Here is a 16,934-nt window from a genome sequence, read left to right on the forward strand (position 1 = left end):
AGCCCTCCGGTGGCAGCCCCCCGCACCAGGCTGTCTCTCCGTCTCATCCCTACGGGTGCTACCGCCTTTTCAGCGTTGCTAGAGCCTTCCTCCTCTCCAGCGCCTCCAGATTTTCCCATCTGTCCAGAGCTGCTAGAGTCTCCCGCCTTTCCAGAGCTGCTAGAGTCTCCCGCCTGTCCAGAGCTGCTAGAGTCTCCCACCTGTCCAGAGCTGCTAGAGTCTCCCGCCTGTCCAGAGCTGCTAGAGTCTGCCGCCTGTCCAGAGCTGCTAGAGTCTCCCGCCTGTCCAGAGCCGCAAGTCTGCAAGGAGCCGCCAGAGCCGCCAGTCTGCAAGGAGCCGCCAGAGCCGCCAGTCTGCCAGGAGCCACCAGAGCCGCCAGTCAGCCAGGAGCCGCCAGAGCCGCCATTCAGCCAGGATCCGCCAGAGCCGCCATTCAGCCAGGATCCGCCAGAGCCGCCAGTCAGCCAGGATCTGCCAAAGCCGTCAGTCAGCCAGTAGCTGCCAGAGCCATCAGTCAGCCAGGAGCCGCCAGAGCCGCCAGTCTGCCAGGAGCCACCAGAGCCGCCAGTCAGCCAGGAGCCGCCAGAGCCTCCATTCAGCCAGGATCCGCCAGAGCCGCCATTCAGCCAGGATCTGCCAAAGCCGTCAGTCAGCCAGTAGCTGCCAGAGCCGTCAGTCAGCCAGAAGCTGCCAGAGCCGTCAACCAGCCTGAGATATCTCTCAGTCCTGAGCTATCTCTCGGTCCTGAGCTACCCCTCGGTCCTGAGCTACCCCTCGGTCCTGAGCTACCCCTCGGTCCTGAGCTGCCCCTCAGTCCTGAGCTGCCCCTCAGTCCGGAGCTGCCCCTCAGTCCGGAGGAGTTTGTTTAGTCCAGTGGGGCCCTTTAGTAGGGTTGCCAGTCCAAGGTCGGTGGCGAGGGTCACCGTTCCTAGGAGGACACTAAAGCGGACAAAGACTATGGTGGAGTGGGGCCCATGTCCAGCACCAGAGCCGCCACCGTGGACAGATGCCCACCCAGACCCTCCCCTATAAGTTCAGGTTTTGCGGCCGGAGTCCGCACCTTGGTGGGGCGGGGGGGGGGGGGGGGGGGTACTGTCACGTTCTGACCATAGTTCTTTTGTCTTTTCTTTGTTTTAGTGTTGGTCAGGACGTGAGCTGAGTGGGCATTCTATGTTGTATGTCTAGTTTGTCTATTTCTATGTTTGGCCTGATATGGTTCTCAATCAGAGGCAGGTGTTAGTCATTGTCTCTGATTGGGAACCATATTTAGGTAGCCTGTTTTGTGTTGGGTTGTAGTGTTCTCGTTTATTGTCCATGTTGTTGAACACTAACCACGCTGCATTTTGGTCCTCCTCTCCTTCAACGGAAGAAAACCGCTTCTTGCGACTCCAAACCCGTATCCGGGAGCGTAATCATAGCCTCAAGCTCATTACCATAACGCAACGTTTCCTATTCATGAAAATCGCAAATGAAATGAAATAAATATATTGAAACACAAGCTTAGCCTTTTGTTAACAACACTGTCATCTCAGATTTTCAAAATATGCTTTGACCAGAGCTACACAAGCATTTGTGTAAGATTATTGATAGCCTAGCATAGCATTAAGCCTAGCATTCAGCAGGCAACATTTTCACAAAAACAAGAAAAGCATTCAAATAAAATAATTTACCTTTGAAGAACTTCGGATATTTTCAATGACGAGACTCTCAGTTAGATAGCAAATGTTAATTTTTTCCAAAAATATTATTTGTGTACGAGAAATAGCTCCATTTTGTTCATCACGTTTGGCTAAGAAAAAAAACAAAAACGCAGTCAACACAACCTTTTTCCAAATTAGCTCCATAATATCGACAGAAACATGGCAAATGTTGTTTAGAATCAATCCTCAAGGTGTTTTTCACAATTCTATTTGATGAAAAATCATTCCTGGCAGTCGGATTCTCATCAAAGGCAAACGGAAAAATACTGCAGCTGGAGATTACGCAATAATTGCGACGGAGGACACCAAGCGACCACCTTGTAGATGTAGTCTCTTATGGTCAATCTTCCAATTATATGCCTACAAATACGTCACAATGCTGCAGACACCTTGGGGAAAACGTGGAAAACGTAAGCTGACTCCTAGCTCCTCCACAGCCATATAACGAGTCATTGCCATGAGGCGGACATAAATCTTCCTAGAAAATCTTCCTATTCATGAAAATCACAAATTAAATATATTGAGACACAGCTTAGCCTTTTGTTAATCACACTGTCATCTCAGATTTTCAAAATATGCTTTACAGCCAACTCTAGACAAGCATTTGTGTAAGTTTATCATGACATAATGCTATGCTAGGCTCTGCTACCAGCAGGCAACATTTTCACGAAAATAAGAAAAGCAATCAAATTAAATCATTTACCTTTGAAGAACTTCGGATGTTTTCACTCAGGAGACTCCCAGTTAGATAGCAAATGTTCCTTTTTTCAAATTTTTTTATTTTTGTAGGCGAAATAGCTCAGTTTTTTCTTCACGCTTGGCTGAGAAATCGACCGGAAAATGCAGTCACTACAACGGCAAACTTTTTTCCAAATTAGCTCCATAATATCGACAGAAACATGGCAAACGTTGTTTAGAATCAATCCTCAAGGTGTTTTTCACATATCTATTTGATAAAATATCCGTCGGGACAATTGGTTTCTTATACGTGGACAACTACAAATACTTAGGTGTCTGGTTAGACTGTAAACTCTCCTTCCAGACCCACATCAAACATCTCCAATCCAAAGTTAAATCTAGAATTGAATTCCTATTTCGCAACAAAGCATCCTTCACTCATGCTGCCAAACATACCCTTGTAAAACTGACCATCCTACCAATCCTCGACTTCGGCAATGTCATTTACAAAATAGCCTCCAATACCCTACTCAACAAATTGGATGCAGTCTATCACAGTGCAATCTGTTTTGTCACCAAAATATCTGTTTTGCCCCATATACTACCCACCATTGCGACCTGTACGCTCTCGTTGGCTGGCCCTCGCTTCATACTCGTCGCCAAACCCACTGGCTCCATGTCATCTACAAGACCCTGCTAACTAAAGTCCCCCCTTATCTCAGCTCGCTGGTCACCATAGCATCTCCCACCTGTAATACATGCTCCAGCAGGTATATCTCTCTAGTCACCCCCAAAACCAATTCTTTCTTTGGCCGCCTCTCCTTCCAGTTCTCTGCTACCAATGACTGGAACAAACTACAAAAATCTCTGAAACTGGAAACACTTATCTCCCTCACTAGCTTTAAGCACCAACTGTCAGAGCAGCTCACAGATTACTGCACCTGTACATAGCCCACCTATAATTTAGCCCAAACAACTACCTCTTTCCCTACTGTATTTAATGTATTTATTTATTTATTTTGCTCCTTTGCACCCCATTATTTTTATTTCTACTTTGCACATTCTTCCACTGCAAATCTACCATTCCAGTGTTTTACTTGCTATATTGTATTTACTTTGCCACCATGGCCTTTTTTTGCCTTTACCTCCCTCATCTCACCTAATTTGCTCACATCGTATATAGACTTGTTTATACTGTATTATTGACTGTATGTTTGTTTTACTCCATGTGTAACTCTGTGTTGTTGTATGCGTCAAACTGCTTTGCTTTATCTTGGCCAGGTCGCAGTTGTAAATGAGAACTTGTTCTCAACTTCACTACCTGGTTAAATAAAGGTGAAATAAAAATAAAATAAATAAATAAGAAGCGATTGGAAAAATGGCTACTGCGGGAGCCGTCATGTGACCACTTGCTAAATGTGGTCCCTTATGGCTATTCTTCAACATAAATGCGTAAAAAGACGTCACAATTCTGTAGACACCTTGGGGAATACGTAGAAAATGTAAGCTCATTCGTAGCTCATTCACAGCCATATAAGGAGTCATTGGCATGAGGCGGTTTCAGAAAATGCGGCACTTCCTGATTGGACTATTATCTGGGTTTCGCCTGTAACATCAGTTCTGTTGCACTCACAGACAATATCTTTGCAGTTTTGGAAACGTCAGAGTGTTTCCTATCCAAAGCTGTCAATTATATGCATAGTCGAGCATCTTTTCGTGACAAAATATCTTGTTTAAAACGGGAACGTTTTTTATCCAAAAATGAAAATACTGCCCCTAGAGTCGCAACAGGTTTTAAAAGAGAGACAACTGGCAGAATTGTGTCCAGAGCCTTGTCTTCCAACTCCACCTTACCAGAACACAACGCAGAAAGGTACCGGAACAGAGCAGGTTACACATACATTTTATGTATGGTTGGTTCCGGCAATCGAAGCCACTTACCTGGTGTTACAAGTGTCATGCTCTACCAACTGAAGCACAACATTCATCAAAGTTATCGCCACTCCCCCTTACAGCCTCTACCACTACTACTCATTCCTCTAATCTCCTCTCTGGCATGGTGATGTGTGTGAGTGTACTTTATCTACCGCTGTAGTTACTATGAATATCTGTGGTGGGCCGGCTAACGCCAGGAAAGATAACGACGTGTGTGTGAAAATTTCACTCAAGTGCCGTACAATACTCCAAAGATACTCCATCTCTGAGGAGCGAGACATTGGCGGGAGCGGGACGGAGAGTTTGGGGTTTGAATGGCTCGGTAATCTCTCTGTATCTCCAACCTCGACATGACACGCTCTTTCCTCACCACTTATTGCAGATGAGTGGATGTGATAAGAACGGGTAAACACACTTGGGCCGCATGTTTTCCAGTACACGTGTTCGCTTCTCAAATCATTCCCTGGTGCCTCCACAGCTACTTTACAAATAATGTCCCCCATGTGTTAGGGCTCCAGGGCTGTTCGGGACTGGGGGACTGGGCTCAGTGCCCAGTCTGAAACCCTGTCAGGACGGCAGTAAATTTTCCCTTGTTTTTAGCCATTGTAATTTAGGGTCCAGATGTGCAGGAGACTGAGGACAGAGTCAGATAAACAGCTCGTTACATATTTATTTTCCATACATATTACACTACATGGATTTCCGTTCTCTCCACCACCCCAGGGCTACACAACAAATCAAAAAAGAGGTTTAGTGGATATGCAACTTTTGTGTATTGAGATTCAGGGAATGTAACATTTATCTGAATTAGGAAACATTGAATGTAGAATTAGATGAATAGACTCAAAATATCACCCATACCCAGGGCCCCTCTGCTTACTAAGCAGAACATCCATCCCACAGATATAACCATCATGCATTATAGCACTTATGCCACAATGAGTAGCTCCAATAAGAAGAGTGTCACTCATCTATAATATATGCTGTTGCATCTGCTAGAGTTACCTGGATCACTCTTCATCCACAACACCTTCCACAGCACCTTCCACAGTACCATCCACAGAGAACAGTGACTGAAAAACAGTTGGCTGTGTAAGGCTATGTGATGCTGCATCCTCATGGAGGCTTGAGGCTGTCCTAAAATTGGCAGCGTACCTCCGACCACAGTGACTGTTGGATGAGCGGGTCTGTACTAATTAGAAATATAATGGGGGATGAAGGGACACTGCTGGATGGGGTGGGAGGGCTGATGAATACATGTGGATGGGAGATCTGTTTCAATTGGCCCAATAGTTTTCTGTGGAGGGATAGCATACTGTGTGCTGTACAGTATGGGCTTTGTGTGGTAAGATACAGTTTATCTGTGTGGTGGACAGAGACCACAGGTCATACAAGGACAGAGTTAGTGAAATGTGGAATATGTTTATGGTCATGAATGGTGAGCTGAACATATAGATGCTATGATATTTTTCAACATATAGTTGAAGTCGGAAGTGTATGTACACTTAGGTTGGAGTCATTAAAACTCGTTTTTCAACCACTGCACAAATTTCTTGTTAACAAACTATAGTTGTCACGCCCTGGTCTTAGTATTTTGTGTTTTCTTTATTTATTTGGTCAGGCCAGGGTGTGACATGGGTTTTGTATGTGGTGTGTTTTTTCTTGGGTTTTTTTCATACGTATTGGGATTGTGGCTTAGTGGGGTTTTCTAGGTAAGTCTATGGCTGTCTGGAGTGGTTCTCAATCAGAGGCAGGTGTTTATCGTTGTCTCTGATTGGGAACCATATTTAGGCAGCCATATTCTTTGAGTGTTTCGTGGGTGATTGTTCCTGTTTTTGTTGTCACCAGATAGGCTGTTTAGGTTTTCTCACGGTTGTTGTTTTGTTAGTTTATTCATGTATAGTTTTCTTCATTAAAAAACATGAATAACCACCACGCTGCATTTTGGTCCGACTCTACTTCACCTAAAGAAAACCGTTACAGAATCACCCACCACAACAGGACCAAGCAGCGTGGTAACTGGCAGCAGCAGGAGCAGCGTAATAAGGATTTCTGGACTTGGGAAGAAATCCTCGACGGGAGAGGACCCTGGGCAAAGCCAGGGGAGTGTCGCCGCCCCAAGGTGCAGCAGGAGAAACGGCAGCAGGAGCAGCGAGAGGAATGGACATGGGAGGACGAATTGGACGGAGAAGGACCCTGGGCTCAGCCTGGGGAATATCGCCGCCCCAAAGAAGAACTGGAGGTGGCGAAAGCGGAGAGGCGCTGGTATGAGTAGGCAGCACGGCGATGCGGATGGAAGCCCGAGAGTCAGCCCCAAAAATGTCTTGGGGGGGGGGGTCTCACAGGGAGTATGGCTACGCCAGGTAGGAGACCTGCGCAAACTTCCTGTGCTTACCGGGGGGCTAGAGAGACCGGGCAGGCACCGTGTTATGCTGTGGTGCGCACGGTGTCGCCAGTGCGGGTGCAAAGCCCGGTGCGATACATTCCAGCTCCGCGTATCGGCCGGGCTAGAGTGAGCATCGAGCCAAGTGCCATGAAGCCGGCTCTACGCATCTGGTCTCCAGTGCGTCTCCTTGGGCCGGCTTACATGGCACCAGCCTTGCGCTCGGTGTCTCCGGTTCGCCTGCATAGCCCAGTGCGGGCTATTCCACCTCGCCGCACTGGCAGGGCGACCGTTAGCATTCAACCAGGTAAGGTTGGGCAGGCTCAGTGCTCAAGAGCTCCAGTGCGCCTGCACGGTCCGGTCTATCCAGTACCACTTCCACGCATCAGCCCTCCGGTGGCAGCTCCCCGCACCAGGCTTCCTGTGCGTGTTCTCGGCCCAGTACCACCAGTGCCAGCACCACGCACCAGGCCTACAGTGCGCCTCGCCTGTCCAGCGCTGCCAGAACCTTCCTCCTCTACAGCGCTGCCGGAGTCTCCCGCCTGTTCAGCGCAGTCAGAGCCTTCCTCTTCTCCAGCGCTGTCGGAGTCTCCCGCCTGTTTAGCGCTGCCAGAGCCTTCCGCCTCTACAGCGCTGCCGGAGTCTCCCGCCTGTTCAGAGCGGCCAGTCTGCATAGAGCTGCCAGTCTGCAAGGAGCTGCCAGTCTGCAAGGAGCAGCCAGAGCCGCCAGTCAGCATGGAGCAGCCAGAGCCGCCAGTCAGCATGGAGCAGCCAGAGCCGCCAGTCAGCATGGTTTTGTCAAGTCGGTTAGGACATCTACTTTGTGCATGACACAAGTAATTTTTCCAACAATTGTTGACAGACAGATTATTTCACTTATAATTCACTGTATCACAATTCCAGTGGGTCAGAAGTTTACATTACTAAGTTGACTGTGCCTTTAATAAACAGCTTGGAAATTTCCAGAAAATGATGTCATGGCTTTAGAAGCTTCTCATAGGCTAATTGACATAATTTGAGTCAATTGGAGGTATACCTGTGGATGTATTTCAAGGCCTACCTTCAAACTCAGTGCCTCTTCGCTTGACATCACGGGATAATCAAAAGATATCAGCTAAGACCTCAGAAAAAAATTGTAGACCTCCACCAGTCTGGTTCATCCTTGGGAGCAATTTTCAAATGCCTGAAGGTACCACGTTCATCTGTACAAACAATAGTACACACGTGTATATACACCATGGGACCACGTAGCCGTCAGGAAGAAGACATGTTCTGTCTCCTAGAGATGAACGTTCTTTGGTGCGAAAAGTGCAAATCAATCCCAGAGCAACAGCAAAGGACCTTGTGAAGATGCTGGAGGAAACAGGTACAAAGTATCTATATCCACAGTAAAACGAGTCCTATATCAAAATAACCTGAAAGGCCGCTCAGTAAGGAAGAAGCCACTGCTCCAAACCGCCATAAACAAATCCAGACTACGGTTTGCAACTGCACATGGGGACAAAGATCATACTTTTTGGAGAAATGTCATCTGGTCATAATGACCATCGTTAAGTTTGCAGGAAAATGGGGGAGGCTTGCAAGCCGAAGAACACAATCCCAACCTTGAAGCACAGGGGTGCCATGTTGTGGGGGTGCTTTGCTGCAGGAGGGACTGGTGCACTTCACAAAACAGATGGCATCATGAGGATGGAAAATACGTGGATATATTGAAGTAACATCTCAAGACATCAGTCAGGAAGTTAAAACTTGGTCGCAAATGGGTCTTCCAAATGGACAATGACCCCAAGCGTACTTCCAAAGTTGTGGCAAAATGGCTTAATGACAACAATGTCAAGGTATTGGAGTGGCCATCACAAAGCCCTGACCTCAATCCCATAGACAATTTGTGGGCAGAATTGAAAAAGCGTGTACGAGCAAGGAGGCCTACAATCCTGACTCAGTTACATCAGTTCTGTCAGGAGGAATGGGCCAAAATCCACCCAACTTATTGTGGGAAGCTTGAGGAGGGCTACCAAAAACATTTGACCCAAGTTAAAAAATGCAAAGGCAATGCTACCAAATACTAATTGAGTGTATGTACACTTCTGAACCACTGGGAATGTGATGAAAGAAATAAAAGCTGAAATAAATAATTCTCTCTGCTATTATTCTGACATTTCACATTCTTAAAATGAAGTGGTGATCCTAACTGACCTAAGACAGTTTTTAGTAAGATGAAATGTCAGGAATTGTGAAAAACTGAGTTTAAATGTATTTGGCTACGGTGTATGTAAACTTCCAACTTCAACTGTACAGTAGCAGGGAATCAAATTTTTCTAAATTCCATTTATCTGCTCAATTGGTTGGGGAAAAATGCAAATTTATGTGCAAATGATTAATTCCCTCACTGTGGTGTCTGCATGATACAGCATACTATATGCCAACACAACCCATAACAGGTATCATAACACATTACCCCTATCATCATTCACAATACAACAGTCTACTGTGTATGTTCATCCAGGCTCTTTTCTCTGTGTGCAGTGAGGCATGGCCCGTGCCAGGCCCAGGCAAAATGAGCACATACCAGCGTGCCATGATTTGGCCCCCCTGCCTCTCTCTCATTTCATTTGATCCTGTGGTTCTGCCAGTCTCAGCCCGCTTTCCCAGAGACACACTCACCAGATTAATGCCCCTTAATTAACAGTACAAAGTGACTAATTGGGGAGCATGTCAGAGGTATGTGTATAATTTGCACATCAGTAATGATAAGTTTGGGGAGATCCCCAGTGTCAGAACACATTTAACTGCAACAGTGAATTATAGATACTGGTTGTTAATGCCACGGTAATTATACAAACATAGAGAGGGCACACACACACACAAACATGCATAGACATACACACACACACACACACACTGAAAGGGTTGCTATACCTGTGTTTTACATATCACCTCTAAGCTAAAAATATCAGCTAAGTTCTGTGTTTGCTTAAACATTCCACAGTCTAAACTGCAATTAACAGCAGCGCTTTACCACACACCTGATTTTGTCCTTCTCTTCCCAACCTAATATTAATGAACCAACCAAATAGTCATTAACCAGTGCAGGGCCAAACAAGTTAAAAACATGAACCAATCATTAAATGACAGTTATTAGTTATTAGTGATTTTGTTCTTGTCAGTAGAAACCAGTTACCCAGTATGTGTAATTCCTAGCTACCATTAGCGAAGCAGTGAAGATTAAGGTATGGTTAACCACAAAACGTGCAAACATACAGGTGTTCAGAGACAGTCAACCATAGGCCTATCAATACCAGGCCAAATCTAAGGGTGTATGTCTGTGTGTGTGCAGGGTGTGCATACCTCTTAGTGTGTGGGTGTGCATACCTCTTAGTGCATATGTGTGGGTGTGCATACCTCTTAGTGTATATGTGTGGGTGTGCATACCTCTTAGTGTATATGTGTGGGTGTTTGTGTGTTTGTGTGTGCATGAATCTGTGCCCTGTAAAGATGGCTGCTGTATGGGCCATCGCCAGACAGTCTGTGGCCACACAGAGAGAAGCAGCAGGGGTCGTCTCTTCCCCTAGTTTACAGCCCTCTGTGGAAGGAGGCTCATTCTCTCCCCTGACTGTCTGCTCCTGCTGCTGCTGGCTGCACTCTTTATTTTGCTGCTTATGTTACGAACGCTAATATTAGATCAACCTGGACTACTGCTCGATAGAAAATGCTTTATGCTCGTTAAAATAATTGCTCTCAGTTTTCCAACCCATAAAATTGCCTTTGTAATTTGGTGAGGAATGCATCTTCTGAGACAATCACTCTCAGGCCGGAGCGATGGCAACAGTTTTAATTAGTGGCATCGGATTTCCACTGAAATGAATCCTGGGTTCTGCGCATAGCGGTAATTGTTGGATAATAGTCTTATTAATTCTGCCACACTAAAGGGGGTGAACAACAGCTCCACACCCCTCGCACCTCTTCGGGGTAATTTGGGCATTCCGACTTAATGGAATTCCGATCCAATGAATACGTGGCTACTCATTTTATGCAAGCACTCTCTCTCCAAAGGATGGAAACATGGGCAACTGCCGGGAGCATCCCGCTGTTCGGCTCACAAAGGCTGGGCTCCCTTAGTCCCGCTGAAGAATTCCGGAGTGCCACGGGGCTGCCGGCCCACGCTGGTCACCGCGGTGGGCTTTCACAGGAGCGGACCTCGCTGCTGTAATCCCATAATCCTGCTGCACGGGGGTCGGGGGGAGGGAGAGTGGGGGGAAATAGCTTTAATTAAGATCTGGAGTGGTGGAGGTGAGGGGGAGAAAGGATAAGTGTGGGGGTGAGAAGAGGGAACCATGTCAGGTTGACTTTGCGATGTGGAGGGAGAGGGCTACTTGTTCAGGGCAGGGGCAGCCCCACATTACTCCTGGTCCTTCATTGTTCCTTTATATTCAGAGAGCCTCTTACATTCAAGCCTCTACGTGGTCTGTGGTCAGAAACAGCAGTGTGTGTCTCAATGTTTTCCCCAAACCAGCTGTATCACAAAATAGGTCTCATGCTTATGTATTTTACAAACATGTTCAACATGTACATTTGTCTAAAGTGGATTCAATTTAAAGTACTTACATGTTAATAACAGTTCACATGCTTTCCTCAATGCTGTGAGTAAAATAAACAATATTGTTCTAGCCAATGTAGTTGGGATTGAGTTCCCTTAGGCGATCATGTAATTCCATTGTTGACCGCATGGGGCCACTGTCCTGCGTCGATTTGTGTTGTTCGTTTAATTTGCTTAACCCTGTAGAAGAGGAATGGTTTACGTTCCAAAATGGTGAAAGTCACACGGTGGAGCTTCAGATGTTGTCAAACTCCATTCTTCTTGCTATCATTTTGTAAAAGCATTGTCTGTAAGTAAAATTAATCATAACACGTTTGGCATTCAATTCATGATTTGTAAATAAGAATTTGTTTTTAACTGACTTCATGATGATATTTTGTATGGATGATTGTTTAATTGAGATTTCTGAATCTGATAGCCACATGGCCACATGTTCAGTGCATTTGACCTTGTCATGTTTTTGGGGAATTATTTACATCTGATTTTAATGCATAATGCTGCATATTTCTGTGTTTATGAACATGTGAGAATTAAGCCTAGCTAGCATACAATAAGTCATACTCATTGTTATTTTCTTTCTATATTTCAGTTTGAGTCATTTCAGTCACAATTACTGTATCTACGAAGTGGCGGCAAGAGATTATCCTTCAACACTACAGTAGCTGTACCGGGTTTCTCTATCTGCTAAGCTTAAGAAGGGGACTCTTGCGAGGGGCAGAATAAATATGGTAACTATATATAAATCGACCATTCTATTTGAAGTGTCCTACTGTGCAATGGCAGTAAAAAGCATAATACTAATGCTGTGCTGTAGAACCTGGTCTAAAATGTAATGTTACAGGGCCAACTCTCACTCGGTCTCTCCGTAATGAAATGACATCACTTCAGTACAAATCCCTTTACTTCCCCCACCTGGCCCCTCTCCCTCAGTGGGATTTCATTTCCTGCAGTTAGCCTGCATTATTGCCTCCTCTTCGGGGCTATTGATTTTACTGAATATGGTTATTACAATGCAAAAGCCTGCTAGCTCTCCAACCATTCATTCTACAGCATCTCACAGCAACCAATACCTCTCAGATCTGCATTAAGTTTAGCTGGAAAACATTAATTTCTGTTTAGACGATCAATATTGCTTACAGACTAATTGGAGTATTATTAATCTAATATGATTGTAACATTTTGTGTAATATGGATGTTCTACTCTTAGGAAAGTAGGGGAAATAGCTAAACAATTGTTTGAATATTGGGATATCGCTGTGTGTGTGTGTGCGTGTGCGTGCATGGGCGTGCACATCCTGCGTCTATACTTTAACCAATGTGTGTAAATAGGATTTGCACTTATATATTATCTTCTGTAATGCAGCGATAGTTATGGACCCAATGAGAGTCCAATTATTTGTCCTTCAGGTTACTCCAGCTCCCTTCCACCCCATGCCCAGCTGAGAGTTTGTCAGGGCGTAGGTAGGTCAGGGTACTGAGGGGCCTCCAGGGCCAGGAAGCAGGAAGCAACTGGGATCTTCTTGGGGTCCTCCTGGAGCTGGCAGATACGCCCGGCCTGCTTTAATCCAATCACACACTGACAGCAGGGCGGCCTCAGCTCTGCCTGATGGATATTGCTCATGTCAACACCGTGCCACAGATCCAAGGCTCTCCTATCAGGAGCATGACCTTGCCCTCTGTGTGCGTTTGTGTGTATGTGCGTGTGATGTGTGTGCATGTATGTATGTATGTATGTATGTATGTACATGTTTATTTGTGTCTAGTATGTGTGTGGAGGGAATAGATCTGTGTGTGGCCCCTCTGATGACTTACTTCAGTTTCATAATGTTGGCTTTGTGTGGCATGGTCCACATTCCCCTGATGACAGATAGCATCCCCCTCACATCTATCTGTTTTGCCCTACACACAGATTCATCGAGCAGGGGCTTCACTTCGAGCACTTCCTCAGAGGTTTCCACCACTCCTGGTGTACCCTTTTGAGTATGATCTTGACCTTTGATCTTGTCCCCTTTGAGTATGGTGATCTTGACTTGTGTCATTTATTAGCTCCTTTATACATTAATACAGCTGTTGACTTCTGTGAGAGTACCAGGGCAATGTCACCACCGACCACATGATATGACACTAAACAGGTAACACATTAACTCTCCATGGACAGGATCCATCAGATTATTGTGACACAGTTCATACTGACAAAAACAGGTTATCACACAGGAAAAGTCCAATTCTAAAGTAATTTGAACATAGCAACATAACAAACTGTATAGGCAAAAATATACTGTAGATAATCAGACTACTCTTATATCACCTCTCACAGATTCATATGGGGTGGCAGGTAGCCTAGTAGTTAGAGAGTTGGACTAGTAACCGAAAGGTTGCGAGATCGAATCCCTGAGCTGACAAGGTAAACGTTTGTCCTTCTGCCCCTGAACAAGGCAGTTAATCCACTGTTCTTAGGCCATCATTGGAAAATAAGAATGTGTTCTTAACTGACTTGCCTAGTAAATAAAGTTAAAAGAAAATATCAGAGAATGTCAAAGGGGAGACCATATGTTGTAGTGCCTGTATGTTATCATAAACTGACATATAGAGATCATATGTCATCCACACAATGGTATCCTCACTGTAAGTGCAGATTGATAAATTGAAAAGTTCCTTTCCCTAACTACCCTCATCAGATCCGATGTATCTATCTCCACAGACACAGTTACATCAGGCGTGACAAGAAGCACACTCTCTCCCAGTTATATGTCAGAGGATAACTGTGAGCCCTGGGTGTTCCCTGGAGTTGTGCTTTGCTCTGCATTGGGAACCTTTGAGATGTCATTCGATTTTATTGCCCTGTAAAAGAATGCTGTTAGGGCCAGCGGTGCGCATCATGTGATTACAGCATGGTATTCTGAAGGGGCAATAAGAGAGTGAGGCATCTCTGGTCGGGGAAGAGGCAGGGATCTGGAATAAAGTGGCTTGGTTGTATTTCAGTGGCATAAAGAACACATAAGAGTTCTGGCAGTAAACCTTCAGTTTCACTATGAGCTGCAGGTACAGTATTACAGCTAATCTGAGTGGGACTTTAATCTGAGATTTTATGTCTAGCTGTTCAGCACCTACATTACTACACCAGGAAGTTTCTGCTGTTAATAAACAAAGGATGTTAAATTGTGTTTGTCATGTGCTAGGTTAACATCGATATTCAATGGTGTTATGAGTAGCTTTCATGGCCAAGCTACAGTAGAGGCTCCAATGGGAAATGGTAGGCCTGTATATGATTTCACCAACATGCATTAAGTCAGAGATCTAGAGTTATTCTCTGGCCTCCGTGAGAGGAAGAAGAGGATTCACAGAAAAAACCCAATAATTAGCTGAGCTGATGTAAGGCTGATGGTAAAACTAAACTACATTACATTTACCACTCATTCTAAAGGCTCACAAACCCACAGCTAAACGGATAAAAGCAGGGCCTTAGAATGAAACAGAAATACATTTAGTCTCCTTCTGAGCGCTGAATACAGAAACTCAAAGCGAACGGGTTGTAAATGAAGAAATTCATTAATTACGCCGACTGTGAAGCTAGGTAGTATCAGTTGATAAGAGCAGGTTGAACACTAGATGATTCCCCAGTACCCAGGCGGGATTACTCCCCTAATCTCTTCTGTCATATCCAGTGATGGCCCAAATCTCCCCTCGCTCTGAGGGACTTTCAACCTGTCAATTCAAATGAGCGTGGCCTTAACCAACACCTCTCTCCCACTCGCAGAGCGCTCACATGCACCGAATCTTGTTTAACATGGGCCATGTAGCGTCTGTTAGCGGTATGCATGCTAAAGCCAGGAGATCAGAGACTCAGCCTGTGAGCATGTGTGTGTGCTTGTACAGTACATGTGAGTGTGTGTGTGTGTGTGTGTGTATGTTTTTGTCCCGTGTGTACTGTAAGTTCAACTTTATAAACTACTAAAAGGCCTTGATGAGACTGATCACCATCAACCCACAAACATATTTACAGACATTACAGCATAGTAACTGCATTCTTCCTTATGACTTAAAGATACATTATCAGTTTCACCGGAATATCCCTGTAAATGACTCATGTTGAAGAAACTACACAGAGTTGACATAACACGTACAGTAGATATACCCACAACTGGGAAGTGTTTTGAAAGCCCAGCCCATGATACCGTGGGATAGAAAAGTACTGACAAAGTGTTGCTCTTCTAATCTGCAAGTAGGGTTAAGGGTCTGAGGGTAGGAACACTGCATCTCTTATCATTATCATAAATCATAGTATTTAGCCATTCAATATCACGCTGTCCCCCAGGACCATAATCTGTTGACAGGAGCGCTGTAGCTTTACATAGCACCTCCAAATCCATACCGAATGCATTTTTAATTGGTAAATAAATGCAAAATGCATGCTAACAGGCGACTGTAGTGGTGCTCCTGAATGCTTGAATATCATTCTGAACATGATATGACCGTTATGGAAATTTGTATCAATGTGTGTTTCCAAGGTGATTTATAATAAGCAAAGCTTCCAGTCTTTTGATGAAGCATCACGGATACTCTTGAACTGACATATTACTTCATCTAGCCCTGGTACAATGTCCAAAATCTAGACTCAAATGTGATGCCTTGTATACCTGTGAACCAAATAGAATGTGATCCAAATAGTTTTTTAAAACATAAGGTTTTAACCTGACCATTTTGAAAGGATGAGAAATAGCATGGTTTTAAATTGTAATGTATTTAAACATAATGTATTTAATTGCTTTTAAGAGTTTACAAATCAAGCAACATAGCAAATAAGTATACAAACAAAGTACAACATGACAAAATTCCCTTAAAAAACAGTGGTATGTATAACAGATATCTCAGACACATTAGTAAAGCCAATGTATGATTGCACTTAATTCTCTCATTTAAATCAATTGTACAACGGAGAAGGGCAGTGCTAGGTGTCAAATCCTGACAATGTCCAATCTCATATTTTGCAATATTATCACTGTCACTTTATTGCATAAGAACTATGTAAATGATAGTGTAGAGATACATGTAAAAACAACGTAAGTACGTATGGTTGTCATCATTTAACAATAGTAAGTTGTTTCTGTTGGCTACAGATAATGATGTCTCACAGAAATCATCCTAAGAGCTACTTATTTCCCAACTATTTTCTGCTACAATAGTAAGTGACACTCGTCACATAAAAGAGTGACCGTCTCTCAAAAGGAATGGATAGTCATGCAGGGCCCATACCGGCCAGAGGGACATATAGGAGTAGGGCTCCAGGTCAAGCATAAACCCTGGGTAGAAGGGCTCATTGAATGTGGTCTGGAATGTATACAGGTGTGGCACTGTGTCAGATGAGACTCTGTAGAAGGACAAAATGCCGGCTGGGTGTCTCCCTGGGGTTTAAGGGAGTTGTTGTGGGGGTGGGAGAGGTATATCAGCCTCTTCATTGTTGTGGCAGACCAGACAGAGTACCAGGCCAAATGCTATATTCTCCAGAGCAGTTAAGACACAAGGATTTGTCTTTGGATCCAAGTTTACAGAGACTGCTATGTCCTTTTATGCTGATATCTTTTATGTCACTCCAATCTTAGTCTCAATCCCATTCCATTGTACCTCCCAGTAACATCGCCCA

The sequence above is a fragment of the Oncorhynchus mykiss genome, chromosome 26 (assembly GCF_057628025.1).
Source record: "Oncorhynchus mykiss isolate SJ-2025 chromosome 26, ASM5762802v1, whole genome shotgun sequence".
In the NCBI taxonomy this organism is placed as follows: domain Eukaryota; kingdom Metazoa; phylum Chordata; class Actinopteri; order Salmoniformes; family Salmonidae; genus Oncorhynchus; species Oncorhynchus mykiss.